Consider the following 16,174-nt stretch of genomic DNA (forward strand, 5'->3'; position numbering starts at 1 on the left):
TGTATTTACCTGGTCTTATAGCCTTAAAAATGTTTGTTCACTTAAAAACTGTGCGGATATGTTTACTAAGTCTTTGGGAAAACAAAAGTTTGTCATTAGCGGTTTTAATAGATGGTGCTAGATGTATTTGGCCGCTGTATAAAGTCGATGTGCTTTTATATCTAAATGATAGAAGTTATTAATTAAATCCTTTGCAATGCGCTTCCAAGTTTCTTTTGCCCGAATAACTTCAATATTTACTACTATTATTTTATTATGGTTATTACTTATACTTTTGACTTTTTTTCTTACTTGTCACTCTAAATCTATAAAATATCCATTAATTGTTTTCCGTCGTAAGTGTCGTAATGCCTATGAAAAAAAATCATTTTTCCTTTAAGAACAAATTTTAAGAAAACGGTTAGAGATAAAGGTAAACTTGTTAGTATCAAATTGAAGATAAAAGAATGCTCTATCAAAATGCGTTACTAGATATAGGGTGTTCCATTAAAAAATAGCGCAAAATTGAATTGAAAATATTTGAGTAATGATTTTGAACACCCCGTATAAAAAAAATTTGGAATTTCGAAAGATAAAATGAACTTAGCCAAGCATTCTACACAGATTTTTCAAAAAGTTAAACTATGTGGGTGGCATATATTAAAATTTAAGTGAAACATTATAATTTTCGTGAAAATTTCTTTAAATGGTTAATAACTAGACAATGTCGCATTTTAGGGAAAAACTGTTTTAGGGTTAAAGAGAGAGTCAAATGAGACTTCCATTTGAGGAAAAATATAGGTTATTACATTAAAAAAAAAATTAAAATTATGTACTACGATTTTTTGGGACACCCTGTATCAATTAAAACAAATTTTAAAAAGTAGCCCCTCTAACATAATTAACATTTAGGGTTTTTCCGCTTTAAGGTTTAGCCTCAATCGAGCACCGCGATATTAAATGGATACTTTGTATACGAAGGTCAAGATCAAACTGAAAAAGTTCTACGATATCGATTTGATTTATTTCCTGCCATTTAGCCCGACGTCTTGTCAAATTCTCAGCCTTTACTCGAGCCTACATGACAACACAATCGATACGATCTCGAATTTGCTGCACCAGTTCTATAGTCTCGTCCAAAATCAATAAGCAACTATCATATTTATTTATTAGGGCACCAACAATCAAATTATATCTTTTAAATGTAGAACATGTGCCCTTGGAATAATTCGATGCATTAAACGATAGTTTTTTACATAGCCATTTCGAGCTTCGACAACCCATCGCTGCATTGTAATACTACGAGCGAGATTCTGGTTTCTTTTAAGAAAAGGTGGAATTTTCACAACGTACTTTTGATTCTCAAGGAATAAAAGTATAGCATGATAGACACGGTCAACCATGAAATTATCCTCCTTTCTGAAACTATTGATTAATTCAATTAATATCTCGATCAAATTCATTTCTAAGGATAGAAGCATCATTATTTCTTGAGTCAGGGGAATGCGGACCGTGAATATCTAAAATATATCCATTTATTGCTGCTACCAGAACTGGTTTGAAGAGATAAATAAGATTTATGTTCTTGTGGTGTATCATTGTAAAAGCATTGATTTTACATGTCTATGAATGAATTCTTGATGAGTTATTGCTTATAACCTAATGTTTTTTGGCACAAATCGTTCAAAAATGCATTGTCTACCTGCACTATTTATCATACTTACTGCTTGTCTACTTTCAAAATAGAAAATACTTTTTAAAAAATCATCAAAAGAATTACGCAATTTTAATAAAAATATAAATAGATGTTTTTCTGTAATATTGCGGTAAAATTCTCCTAAAATAGGATTGCAATAACTGTATAAAATCATTAAACTGTGCTTTTGTTAAAATAGTAACATATTTGAAATTGGCATCAGATAGAGAATCTGGTTTAAGCGAGATTTTCTGATATTTTTCAGCCACTTCGTTTAACTTGGTAAAGAATCTACTAATTTCAAACCCACTCAGGACCAAAGACCTGTTAAGAAAGCGCAACTCGTCGTAAGTAACATTGGAAAAAAGTCTTATAACGTTTAAATGATGTAAACATACACGAGACGAATCAGGAATAAGAACGTTTGTCTATATATACCTGTACTCTTGCATCTATACTAAGACGATGCATGTTAGGGTTTATAAGATTGCACAAAAAATACAAAGTTGTTAAATTTTTGCTTAAACACGTTTAAGCGTAAATAACTTGTGTCTTGCAAACCTTCTACATCCCGTCAAACTAATTTTTCACAATTGATACAAATACGAGAATTTGCATTTATTTTAGTTCCAGGATAATTCAAGTTGCGGCGAAAGCGTAAATTAATTTGTATTTTTTCTGCATCGAAATAACTTATTACCCGCATAGTACGGTGGGGATTATAAGTCATTATAGACAAAACATGTCTGTGTATGAGCCTTTTTAAAATCTTTAATATGAGCCTATACTATCAGAAAATAAATAAAGAGACAATTATTGTAATAATTGTTATAATTGCAACACAAAGGCGACAAAAAATGAATTTTAATTTAAATCACCAATAGTGAAAGATTGGCCGTAAAGAGGGTCGGATATGGCAAATGCTAAAACAGGGCAGTCCAGAGGTCGATTAGCATGGAGTTCGATAAAAAAACAAACATACTAGAACTGGTTCTGAAAAAGGTTAAGGTGGTCTAATGGATGTGTGGACTGAGCCGCTTCAATAAATTTTGAAGATTTACAGTATAAAAAAAAACGGACTTTACTGAAAGGTGCGAGGAAATCGTACTGATCTGCAATTAATTTTTTATTAATTTTTAGTTTATTAATATTGATATTAAAAACAGAAACACTTGTCGATCTATCTATCTCTTTATTATTTTAAATACTATCTCTTTATTATTTTGCGGAATATCCTGTTAGCATTTCAACGCCTCTGGAGTTACACTACGCACTGTAAAGATAGAGAGAAAAAAAATTCAACCCAATCCCCATCGGTCTTCTCGGTACGATCGTCATTACGTTTCAGTGCGCTACGCTATTCACTGTGTTATTTAGTTGTCAGAAAATATGCCGAAAAGCAAAACCTGAAGCGTTTTAAACAAAAACTTTTAAAATTGTTACAAGAGTCATCATCAGAGGATACAAGTAAGTAATATTATTTACAACATTTGATTTACAGGTTTAGGTACAATGGGATCCAAAATAATAACCCTTATAGGTTATTATTTTCGTTATTACCTAATCCTATTCAAACATCGCTGCTTGTACAGCGATGGTTATAAAATAATATATTTATATATTATATAATTATAATAAATAACAGGTAGTATTCATTGGTTCTTATACAGCAATGGATACTCGAATTCAAAAATAAAAAATTTGTTTACGTCCGTTTCGACCTGAAATAATTCTAAGAATCCTTATCAGTGGCCGGCTGATCCCCAGATGTAATTTATGAATATTTTGTTTGAATAGGTATTGAGCTCGTAACAGTAGAGTGTTAAAAATGGGTGCTTATGGTTTTTAATTTGATGCCATCTTATAATAGTGTCTTGTTAAATATATAATTTATCCATAAAATAGTTTTAATAAAATATTGCACTGTTTATGCAGTCTTAATTTTTAATTTCATTGTTAAATGTGAACCTTTTTTGATAGGTGAATCACATACAGACGAAACCTCTTTTTCTTCGAGCTCATCAGAAATAGTTAGACGAAGAAAGAGGCAAACGAAGAAGCGAAAACGATCACGTTCACCCCTACGCAAACGAAAAATTCAAAGGCGTGTTGTTATTGAATCTTCTTTTTCTGACTCTGAAACAGAAGGAGAAAGGGCTTATGGACATCGGAAATCGGACCGAGAAAGCACCCAATGTTCTAGGTGCTCTGCCATCTAACAATATGGGTTTAGGGCCATCATTAGATGCCGAGATTGTGACCCGCTGGTCCAGTTATTTAACTCAAGGGTTTGATAAGGATACCCGAGAGTTATGGACAAAAATTCCCTTTCCCGATAATTGTCCATTATTAGAAGCTGCAAAGCCAAATACAGAAATAGAAGCTATACTTTCTAGCTCTAATTCCAAGAAAGATTATATTTTGGCTAATATTCAGAGTAAATTTGGCAAGGGGCTTACTTATATGGGATATGCCCTAGATGAGCTCATTAAATCCTTATCTGAGAAGGAGGAATATAAAGAAGTTCTACACAAGCTGGTAGAATCTTCCCAGATGTTGTGTGAAGGACATTATTTATTGACTGTGCACAGAAAACATCAACTTTTTCCATTTATAAAAGATCCATCAGCGTTAAAGATTGCCACTGAATCAAAATCTGACGAATGGATTTTTGGTGAGAGGTCTAAAACAGCTTAAGCAGTCCTTAAATCGGCAAAAGAGGTATTATTGCAAAAACCCTCCTCTAATATGAGACCAAGCGCTTCTTATGGAAATTTAAACTCCAAGCGCCAATTACCAAGGACCAGAATGAAGTTTTCACAACAAGAAAAATTCAACAGAAGGAACACCATACAAGAGAAAACCAGGGACGACTACAAACAAAGCCGATACCAGAAATTTCAGCGATACAGACGGAATTAAATCAGGTAGGCAATATCAAACATGCTGGTCGAATTGCTCTTTTTAAAAATAACTGGAGTAAATTAACTCAAAATCCACAAATTTTAAAATGGGTTGAAGGATACACAATTCCGTTTGTAACTACTCCTTTTCAATCAAAACGTTTTTTAAATAATTGTTCTGATAAGGAAATAGAAAATATTGAAAGTAGCATTAAAAAATTGTTGTCAATTGGTGCTATTGAAAAATGTAAACATAAAAAGGGTGAATTTTTATCTCCTTATTTTTTAGTTACAAAACCAAATGGCGACTTTGGATTTGTGTTAAATTTAAAATCGTTAAACACGTTTGTAGACACTGTACATTTTAAACTTGAAAATTTAAAAAAATTTAAAAGATCTGTTATCTCGGAATATGTACCGGGTGTCCAAATAAGAAAGGATGTCGGCTGTATCTCGAAAACTATTCATTGCACAGCGCTGAAAAAAAACATTTCTTAAGAAAAGTGGCCAAAAAAAATGGCTGGAAAATATTTACAAGTTCCTAGGACTACCCAAGAGGGCGTAACTGCACAGTAATTTCAAAAAATTCAAATTTCGTCTAAAATAGCCAGTATTAGGTACCATTTTGAAAACATCAGAATAATCTTCATTAATTTTGCCTTAACTTGGCTAAAGAATTTTCTTCATATCTCCAATGAAAAGGGTGGGGGAAGATCATGAATAATGCAACTTTTTAATCGCCCTGTACTCAGACTCTTTATTAAAAGTAATTCAAGTGGGTACTCGTTTAAAAGGAAATTCAAAGGGCTTTCAAAATATGCACCGGTCAATGTCACTTTGTTTTCAGTGAAGTCGTCAGAGGGCGTTGTTTAACAGAGACAGGGTTTTTAGAGATTTTCTCTAAAAAGTTAAATGCAATGATATGATTTTTTCACTGCGGTTTCGAAGACTTAAAACATACATATAGTGAAAACCGCTTTCGATATATCCATTTGTTTTCGAGTAATTTTAAAATAACCTATTTTTCAAATTTTAAATATTATTAGCAATATTAGGGCGGTCTTTGTGACAGAATATTATCAAAAATTACTGAAAATTATTTGAAAGCTCATAATCATATTTCCACTTGAAAATATAATTGGCAATCGAGAATCTCCGAATATGATTTATTAGAGCATTATTTATTAATTCTATTTGAATATTAATAGTAATATATCAAGAGGCCTATGGAAATATAAACAGAAACAAAAGATTGGAAAATGTCATTTAAAGTTACTTAAATTGATAGTTGTCAGTTTTAAGTTATTTCTTATGTGTAAGTGTTTTTTTACTACAAATTATTAAGTTTAAAAATACAAATTACAAATGAAGTTGCGAGAAAATGGCAGTATCCATTTACCTCTTAACAGAAGACGTCGCTCTGGACGATCTGAAGAAAATATTGTTAATTAAGGAAGTTATTGGAAGTTATTAAGTGTTATTAGGAAGAATTATTGGTCCATACATTTTTGAAGAGGTGCTCAATGGATACACCTATTTAGATTTTTTACAAGATCACTTGCCTGTACTGCTTGAAGACATCCCAATACAAACCCGTGCAAGGATGTTTTTACAGCACGATGGATGTCCCGCGCATTTTGCGATAAATGTGAGAATTTTTTTAAATTTAAGGTTTCCTCATAGGTGGATTAGTCGAGGAAATATATTTCCTTGGCCCCCGCGATCTCCTGATCTGACTTGCCTAGATTTTTATTTGTGGTGCAGACTAAAGGATATCGTTTACCAAACCAGACCTACAACACGAGATGATATGATAGCCAGAATCAGAAATGCGGTAACAAGCAAATCAGTTGCCGAAGTGGAGGCTGCAGTTCACGTTACTTATCGAAAAGTACGCGACTGTATTAGTAACGATGGTGGACACTTCGAACATCTTGAAAGAAATTGATTTAGTTATATGTTTTATTTTTATTTATTTTATAGTTAGTATTAATTTGCGCTATTTGTTATAATTGTTTATTCAGAAGGATTTTGAAGATTGAATATGAGGTAAACGGATACTGCCATTTTCTGCTAACCGAGTAGCTAATCTTGCAAATGTCCTTTTCGTATAATGTCTCTGTTCTGGATACCGCATAGCATATACAGGGTGTCTCACGACGAATAGACGCGATCGATATTTCGGAAACTAATTTTTCAAAAATTTTGAAAATTTGGCAACATAGCACAGTCGATGGGGGCTACACAACTAAAATATTTTGACAGTTGTGACGTTTCCGGTTATACCGGAAGTAGGTGTCAACTTCGTTATTTTAAATGGAACATCCTGTATATTTTTACTTTTTTGGCTTTTACGTGAAATTCTAAGTATATTTTGTGTATAATGTCCTATACCTAAGTGTAACCGTTTTTGACATATTTTTAATTTCATGTGAAAAACTATGTTTATAAGCCCTAACATAATTACCGATTACTCCCTTTTAGTAGCTTTTATTTATTGGTTAGTTTTGGTTTTATTTTAGAGGAAGGACCACTTTAAAAGACTATTTTAAAATTTGGCTAAAAAAAAGATACAGGGTGGTCAAAAACTAGCATTAAAAATTAAAATGAAAAAATCATTAAAAGTCAATTTTTTTAAATGGAAACCCCCTATTTTTATAATTTTTTCATTAAGATAATTAAAAATAAGGTTAACTTTGTATAAGGTTATCTAGTCCAAAAATTGATAGTTTCCGAAATATTGGCAGTTTAAATTTGGCCTAATATTAAAAGCCGTATAATAACACGGCTCAAGGATTGTTGATTAGTTGGGCATGACGGTTGTCATAGTAACCGCAAGGATAGGATTATATGCATTAAATTTATAAGTTACTTGCTATTTAAGTTTTCTTCGTAAAAGTGTAATTTAATTAAAAAGTGTACATTTCTGTTATAATCCATTATCTTACTGCCGCTTCTAGCGGTTACTATGACAACCGTCATGCCCAACTAATCAACAATCCTTGAGCCGTGTTATTATACGGCTTTTAATATTAGGCCAAATTTAAACTGCCAATATTTCGGAAACTATCAATTTTTGGACTAGATAACCTTATACAAAGTTAACCTTATTTTTAATTATCTTTATGAAAAAATTATAAAAATAGGGGGTTTCCATTTAAAAAAATTGACTTTTAATGATTTTTTCATTTTAATTTTTAATGCTAGTTTTTGACCACCCTGTATCTTTTTTTTAGCCAAATTTTAAAATAGTCTTTTAAAGTGGTCCTTCCTCTAAAATAAAACCAAAACTAACCAATAAATAAAGGCTACTAAAAGGGAGTAATCGGTAATTATGTTAGGGCTTATAAACATAGTTTTTCACATGAAATTAAAAATATGTCAAAAACGGTTACACTTAGGTATAGGACATTATACACAAAATATACTTAGAATTTCACGTAAAAGCCAAAAAAGTAAAAATATACAGGGTGTTCCATTTAAAATAACGAAGTTGACACCTACTTCCGGTATAACCGGAAACGTCACAACTGTCAAAATATTTTAGTTGTGTAGCCCCCCTCGACAGTGCCATGTTGCCAAATTTTCAAAATTTTTGAAAAATTAGTTTCCGAAATATCGATCGCGTCTATTCGTCGTGAGACACCCTGTATATTATTCTAGAGGCCTCCGTTGAGTTCTGATTGCATTTGAAATAAACTGTTATCAAGTCGGGGGAGTTTAATTTTTGTAACGTTTTTTTTTCAGATTGATCGGCGTTGCCATTCGCCTAAAACGTCTTATTAGACGTTTTAGGCGGCACAGTAGATGGCCTATTGGCCATCTACAGGGTGATTCTTAGTAGATGGCCTATTGGCCATCTACTGTGAATCACCCTGTATATTAATGCGACTCAATATATGTAAAAACGCTGAGAAAAACTTATTCCGAATTATCTAATCTGTCAATTCCTGCTAATTCTGAGTCATTTATTAAATTAATTAATTTAGATTTTAGAGAAAATCTCTAAAAACCCAGTCTCTCTGACGACTTCACTGAAAACAAAGTGACATTGACAGGTGCATATTTTAAAAGCCCTTTGAATTTCCTTTTAAACAAGTACCCACTTGAATTACTTTTAATAAAGAATTAGGGCGATTAAAAAGTTGCATTATTTATGATCTTCATCCAGCCTTCTCATTGGAGATATGAAGAAAATTCTTTAGCCAAATTAAGGCAAAATTAATGAATATTATTCTGATATTTTCAAAATGGTACCTAATACTGGTTATTTTAGACGAAATTTGAATTTTTTGAAATTACTGTGCAGTTACGCCCTCTTGTGGTAGTCTTAGGAACTTGTAAATATTTTCCAGCCTTTTTTTTTGGCCACTTTTCTTAAGAAATTTTTTTTTCAGCGCTGTGCGATGAATAGTTTCCGAGATACAGCCGGCGTCCTTTCTTATTTGGACACCCGGTGTTTATGTGCACCATTGACTTAAAGGATGCATATTATATGGTTCCAATTAATAAGAAAAGTAGAAAGTTTCTAAGATTCAAATTTAAAGACTGTCTTTTTGAATTTACATGTCTTCCTTTCGGATTATCAACTGCACCGTATGTGTTTTATAAACTATTTAGACCAGTTATGCACTTTCTTAGATCCCAAGGTTTTTAATCGATTAACTATTTAGATGATTTTTTATTAATATCTAAAACCAGAAATGATAATTTTAAAAACTTATCAGTTACTTGTAATTTACTGCAATCATAAGGATTTATTATAAATTTTGGAAAGTCAAATATAGTGCCATCACAATCATGCAGACTTTTGGGTTTTAATATAGATAGTCAAAAATTTGAAATTAAATTACCAACTGAAAAAATTCAAAAATCGTTGTTACATATAAACTATATTAAACAATTAGAAAAGTTTAAAATTCGTGAATTTGCCAAGCTTATTGGGTATTTAATTTCAATTTGCCCAGCACATACTTACGGTTGGCTCTATACCAAAGAATTAGGATATTTAAAATTTAAATCCTTAAGAAATAAAGGTGGTAATTACAATGCTTATATGTCCTTAAATAATTATTGTACTAGCGATTTAGAATGGTGGTTACAGAATTTATACAAGACTGGTTGTTCTATACAAAAAGAAGAATTTCTATTAGAAATTTTCTCAGATGCTTCTTCTAGTGGTTGGGGCGCATCTTGTGGTATTGAACAAACACACGGGTTTTGGGACCCACAATTTAAGGAACAACATATAAACTATTTAGAACTTATGGCCGCCTTTCTATCCTTAAAAAGCTTTGCTAAACATTTATCAGATTGTAATATCTTGTTAAGAAGCGACAATAAAACAGTTATAGCTCTTATTAACAGAATGGGAAGTTGTAAATATTCCCACTTACATAGATTAACGAAAGAGATTTGGCAATGGTGTCAAGCCAGACAGATATGGCTCTTTGCATCATATGTAACATCCAAAAATAATAAAATTGCTGATAGATAATCACGTATAAAGAATACAGGAACTGAATATTCATTGAGTTCAACAGCTTTAATAAGATTGTACAGAGATTTGGGCAACCAGATATTGATTTATTCGCGTCTTATTCTAATAATAAATGTAGTAAATATATATCTTGGAAACAAGATCCTGGTTCTTATGCCGTAGATGCGTTTACTGTATTATGGTCCTCCTTCTTTTATGCATTTTCGCCTTTCACCATAATTGGTAAAGTTTTAAGTAAAATAATTAAGGAAGGTTCAGAGGGTATTGTGGTTGTTCTCAAATGGAACTCTCAACCGTGGAATCCACTTTTTCTTAAATTATTAGTAGAAGAACCTTTATATTTTAAACCAGATTCTTAATTACTTTTATCCCCTTCCAGAATGAATCACCCTATTTGGGACCGCATTACCCTGGTTGTCGGGAGATTATCAGGCAAGCTTATGAACAACGTAATATAAGTGCTGACTGTGTTCCAATTTAATTAAGATCAGTAAGTGAAAATACGCTAAAGCAATATAATTCTTCATTTTCTAAGTGATGGAATTATTGTAAAGATAAAACTATTAATATTTTTAGTCCATCTCTCAATAATTTATTAGATTTTTTAAATTTTGAATTTTCAAAAGGTTTGTCATATCAGACCCTCAACTGTCATAGATCGGCATCAAAAATGTTGTTTGTAGAAGATGTAGAAGATAGGAACAATATAATTAAAAAATTTTAAAAGGGACATTTAGAATTAAACCCGTTTTTCCCAAATATAATGATACTTGGGATCCCAGAAATGTATTAAATTATTTGTCGGGGTTTTTTCCTTTAGGTACCTTAAATTTCAAGGATTTAACCTACAAATTAATTACGTTAATGGCCTTGGTAACATCGCAGAGAATTTAAATTTTTAGTCTAATAAAATTAACAGATAGTTTAAGATAGTTTATAGATTAATAAGGATGATGATTCTATAACAATTGTTACTCAAGCCTTTTTAAAATCATCAGCCCCCAATCGACCACAACCAGTATTAAAAATTCCGTTCTTTAAAGAAAAACCTGAATTGTGTATTGCTTTAACTTTAGAAGAGTATATTAAAGGCACAGAGATATTAAGAGGTTAGGTTGAGGAACTTTTCATTACACATAAAAGACCTTATCACCAAGCCACAACTCAAACCCTGTCATGTTGGATTAAAACTATTTTAAAAGAGTCTGGTATAGACACCACTCGCTATTCTGCCTATAGTACTAGGCATGCATCCACTTCAGCAGCTTTTCAGAAAGGTATAGATATTGAATCTATAAGAAAGGCTGCTGGATGGTCCCCAAATTCAAATATGTTTGCCCGTTTTTACTGTAGGCCTTTAATAGATAAAAATGCTTATGCAAAAGCAATTATCTATAATAAATAGCTTATAAATTTATATTATATAGAGTAAGTAATGGAGTAAGTTGCCTTTGCTACCTTACATTTATATTATAATCTTATGGTATTTGAATATTATGTAACACTTATTACATTTTTTCCTTATTAAATAAATAATATATAAAGTACAATGGGTCTATGGTTTAATTCAAAAATCAGATATAATTACTTTAAACATCTACAGAATGTTTTATATAAGGACGTGGCTATGAAGTATAATATAAGATTAAACGACTTACCTGTAAGGAAGTTCAATCTTTATTATGCGAGTAGCCACGTCCTTATATAGAGCAACTTACCCATGTCTATTATCTATGTATCTGATAACTTTTTTCTAATTCCCACAATCCAGACTGATTTTTGAGCTTCACAGACACTTAATGTAATGACGATAATGTAGCAACGTAATGACGATCGTACCGAGGAGACCGATGGGGATTGGGTTGAAATTTTTTCTCTCTCTCTTTACAGTGCGTAGTGTAACTCCAGAGGCGTTACTACAGAGTGTTGTGTATAAGGACGTGGCTACTCGCTTAATAAAGATTGAACTTCCTTACAGGTAAGTCGTTTAATCTTATAATATTTTCGTAAAATATTAAAATATTCCAATAAATTCTTGTTGTCAGAGTTAGAAGGGTTATGTAGCTTCTGGTCTGATAGGGATGATTTGTAGGGTTTCACTTTTAATCAGGGTACTAAAATATACAACATACTACAATCTAAAAAATTTTGACGGAAACCATATTTCCATAAGCTTCCCGAGTGAGATCTTTTACATTTTTTTGAGATTGTAGGCTTAAAAAAAAGATGAAATTAAAAAAAAAATCGTTTTCTATAAATTTTAACCCTAAATCAGATGATGATACTGAAAAATTAGTTGAAAAAATGTATGTTTTTTTAAACATTATTGCTTGAAAAAATTAAATAAACAAATTACCAAAATTCCTTATTAAAATAATACATTCCTTAATTCATTCATAGTAAATGTTCAAATTAGCCTCCATTTATTTCAATGCAGACATCTGCTCTTCTTCTCTGAGTACTCTGTGGAATATATCTGGTCTTGATCTTTACTATTAATTGGATTTGAGTAAACCAAAGTTTCCGTGGAGTAAACCAAAGTAGAAATCTAGCGGATTAACATTTTGTGATGTTCTTGGTCAAGCTTATGGACCATGTTCTGCTCAACGTCACTCAAAAACTTGGTTTAAATAATTCCTTACTGCTAGCGAAAAATGAACTGAGGCACCATCATACATAAAATACATGATCCTCTGTGCTATGAGCACTTCCTCTAGTGCTAGTTACGTGACCCTTACCAAGCATGTTAACCAGACCTTAGCTAGTAACCTTTATGTTTATGTAGCCAACGCCTTTTTAATATTATAAATATACCTTAGACTAATTTTAAAAACACTTCTCTTTCTTGTATCAACCTTTGTACATTAAAAAGTCGTCCTGTATAATAAAGTTGTTTTTTTAAAAGAAACCAGTCTCGATCAACCACAAAACTGGTGCAGTCGATAGTAGGATTTTTCCGAGAAACTGGCTAACCTTTTCCAAGCTTCTTTTACCACGCGATTTACGGAAAAAACGAACAGTTTTTACAAAAAGTACGGTCGTCTGATCTATTGTAGATCACCGGTCAATTGGGACAAGATACCTGTACAAACTTTAGAAACTAAGCGATCGGCAGTTTCCTTAAGAAGGAGCAACAAATACAGTATCCTGGGAGTCACAACCTATAGGAGCTCGACGTAAGCTAGATTAAGAAGAAACCTCAGAAAATGCAAATCGTCATGATAATGTGAGTAATATTATTTATTTTCTATTTGGATTATCTATTTCTTTTGAGTGCTTTATATTTGTATTTTTTTTATCGATATATTAAGAATTTTCAAACGTATATTGAAAAATTTATTTTAATTTTTAATTTTACAAAAAATATTTTAAGTTTAAGTTGGAATTATTTAAAAAATTTTAAAAAATGGCACAAGCAAATAATGCTGCAGCAGCCGCTATTGAACCAGACATTAAATATTAATTATTTAAATTATATCTTGATGCAATTCCGAGTTATTACGGTAATCCCTACACATTTGCTATCTTTATTGGTTATTGCGAAAGCTTAATTCAAAATTTTGCCCGTAGAAATGAAGATCAGTTCAATAATTTCATTCTCAAAGCAATTTTAGGAAAACTTAGTGGAAGATCTTTAATGATGATAGGTTCTAGAGTAGAAATTATAGATTGGCAAAAAGTAAAAGATTCTTTAAACCTTTGTTTTGGAGATCAGCGTGACATAGATTGCCTAGTCTAAGATTTAATTGCTTTAAGAACAACTAAAAACGAGAGTCCATATAATTTTGGTATGAAATGCCAAGATACACGTAGTCTTGTTATTTCTATATTAAATACTCTTAATAGACCTAATGCAGAAAAAATAATTAGGCAACGTAGTTACGATGATTTAGCCCTTACAACTTTCATTAAAGGTTTACCTCCTTCTATACAAACTATTATTCAATTAAGAACACCCAACAGCTTAGAGCAAGCTATGGCATTCGTCATAGAAGAAGAAAGCTTTTTGTATAACTCTAATACATCAAATTCTTTAAATACACAAGGACAAAATACACTTACATTAAGACACACACCCATGAAAAATAATATGTATTCCTAACAAAACCTTTAAAGACCAATGTTACAACCCATAAGATATAATAATTTTCCTCCTATAGGAGGAGGATTGATAAGGTTGTCTTATAAGAAATATCAATTAAACTTATCAATCAAATTATAACCACCATCAAAATTTTTAACCACAAAATGATTTCCATAGAGATAACCAATCCCGACAATTCAGGTTATATCCTAACAATAATAATCAATTTTCAAAACGACCACAAACTAATAACTTTGGTACTTTCAATCATTCAAATCAACAAAACCGACAATACTTCTTGCAAAGACCTTAACAATTCCAAAATAATAATCAACCTCAAAGAGATAAACCAGAACCGATGGACACATCATCTGGTAATACATATTTAAAACCTAATCCCAATAAAGGACTTTGATACGAATTATACCACCAACATATTATTAATAATATTCAATTTTAAAACCCATATGGAAATAATGATTATTATGCCGATAATAATTGTATGTATTCCAACCCACAATTACCATATCATAATGAAGAATTCGAATCTTACTATGATTATACTGAACCCGCAAATTATTCATACCCTGTATATGATAATCCTTATCCAAACATGCCTTATACTGTGACAGAACAAAATAAAAATTTTAATACATTCCCAACAGACATTGCCTCAGCAAATGTCAATGAACTCGTTATTTTACCCAGTAACCTAAATCAAAACGATTTAGACGATAAAGAAAATTTTTGCAATCATGTCTTTCAACCGAACCTGATTTAATAATAAATGTAAATGCAATCAAATCAAATCTCCCGTATATTTTTATACCACAGATTAATGCAAATTTTTTAATTGAAACTGGCAGTCCAAATTTTTTAATAGACCCAGAATTAGCTCACATATTTTATCGAAAATTTATATATAGAGAAAACTTTCATATTCAAACAGCACATAATATAACCTACCATAATAAAGTAGCCGAAATACCAATTTTTAAAATTTTTTAAAAGTTAAAAGAATATCACAAATTCTTTTTGTTTAAATTTAGTGACAAATTCGATGGTGTAATAGGCATTGATTTATTAAAATAATTAAATGCTAATATTAACATGAACACTAAAGGATTAGAGACACCATATTCAACAGTAAAAATTAATTTTCAACCTGAAAATTCCGACCAATTAATTGAAAAACATTATTACAAAATAAATAGTTATCCGATAACTATTGAACCTAGAGTACAAAAGGTCATAAAAATTCCTGTAATCCGGTAACGCAAAGAAATGGTATAGGAATATTAAACTATTTTTCTTTTCAGCAAGTTTTAGAAATGCCAAAAGCCTTAGTCAATATAAAAGATAATTTCGCTATAACCTCTCTTATAAATTAAAAATCCCAATAAAAGTAAATATTTAAAAACCTTTTGAAACAGAACCATTAAATTTAATTGACGTAAATTTTATTGAAAAAATGGAAGTAGATTTTAACCCAACTCTTAAACATTATAGCTATCTAAAAGAAAATTTAAAGAACCTTAGGTTAAACCATTGTAATAAAGAAGAGAAAGACGCATTAAGAAGGTTAAGACGCATTAAGAAAATTACGTTTCTAATATAGATATATTTTCTATTCTGACAAATTATAATAAACTGATTAGTTTTACAAACGAAATAAAACATCAGATACAACTTACCGACGAATCCCCAATTTTTATAAAATCTTATAGATTACCCGAAGTCCATAGACAGGAAGTAAAAGATAAAATTAATAACATGTTAAATCAAGGTATCATCTAAGATAGTAATTCACCCCGGTCTAGCCCCATTTGGGTTGTGCCAAAAAAAATGGATGCCTCCAAAAAGAAAAAACTTAGACTTATAATTGATTTTAGGAAACGAAATGAAAAAACAATCGGCAATAAATACCCTCTACCCAACATAACTGACATGTTAGATAAACGAGGTAAAGCCAACTATTTTACTACCCTTGATCTTGCGAGTGGATTCCACCA

General features: G+C 31.2%; 1 long non-coding RNA gene across 1 annotated transcript; it reads left to right on the plus strand.

Moving 5' to 3' along the window:
- Positions 1-3,016: 3,016 nt before the first annotated feature.
- Positions 3,017-11,520, plus strand: LOC126734561 (uncharacterized). Its single transcript, XR_007660082.1, has 3 exons — positions 3,017-3,142; positions 3,656-4,602; positions 10,458-11,520. It is a non-coding gene; the product is annotated as an uncharacterized LOC126734561 (long non-coding RNA).
- The last annotated feature ends 4,654 nt before the right edge of the window (positions 11,521-16,174 follow it).

Source organism: Anthonomus grandis, chromosome 3 (assembly GCF_022605725.1).
Source record: "Anthonomus grandis grandis chromosome 3, icAntGran1.3, whole genome shotgun sequence".
NCBI lineage: Eukaryota > Metazoa > Arthropoda > Insecta > Coleoptera > Curculionidae > Anthonomus > Anthonomus grandis.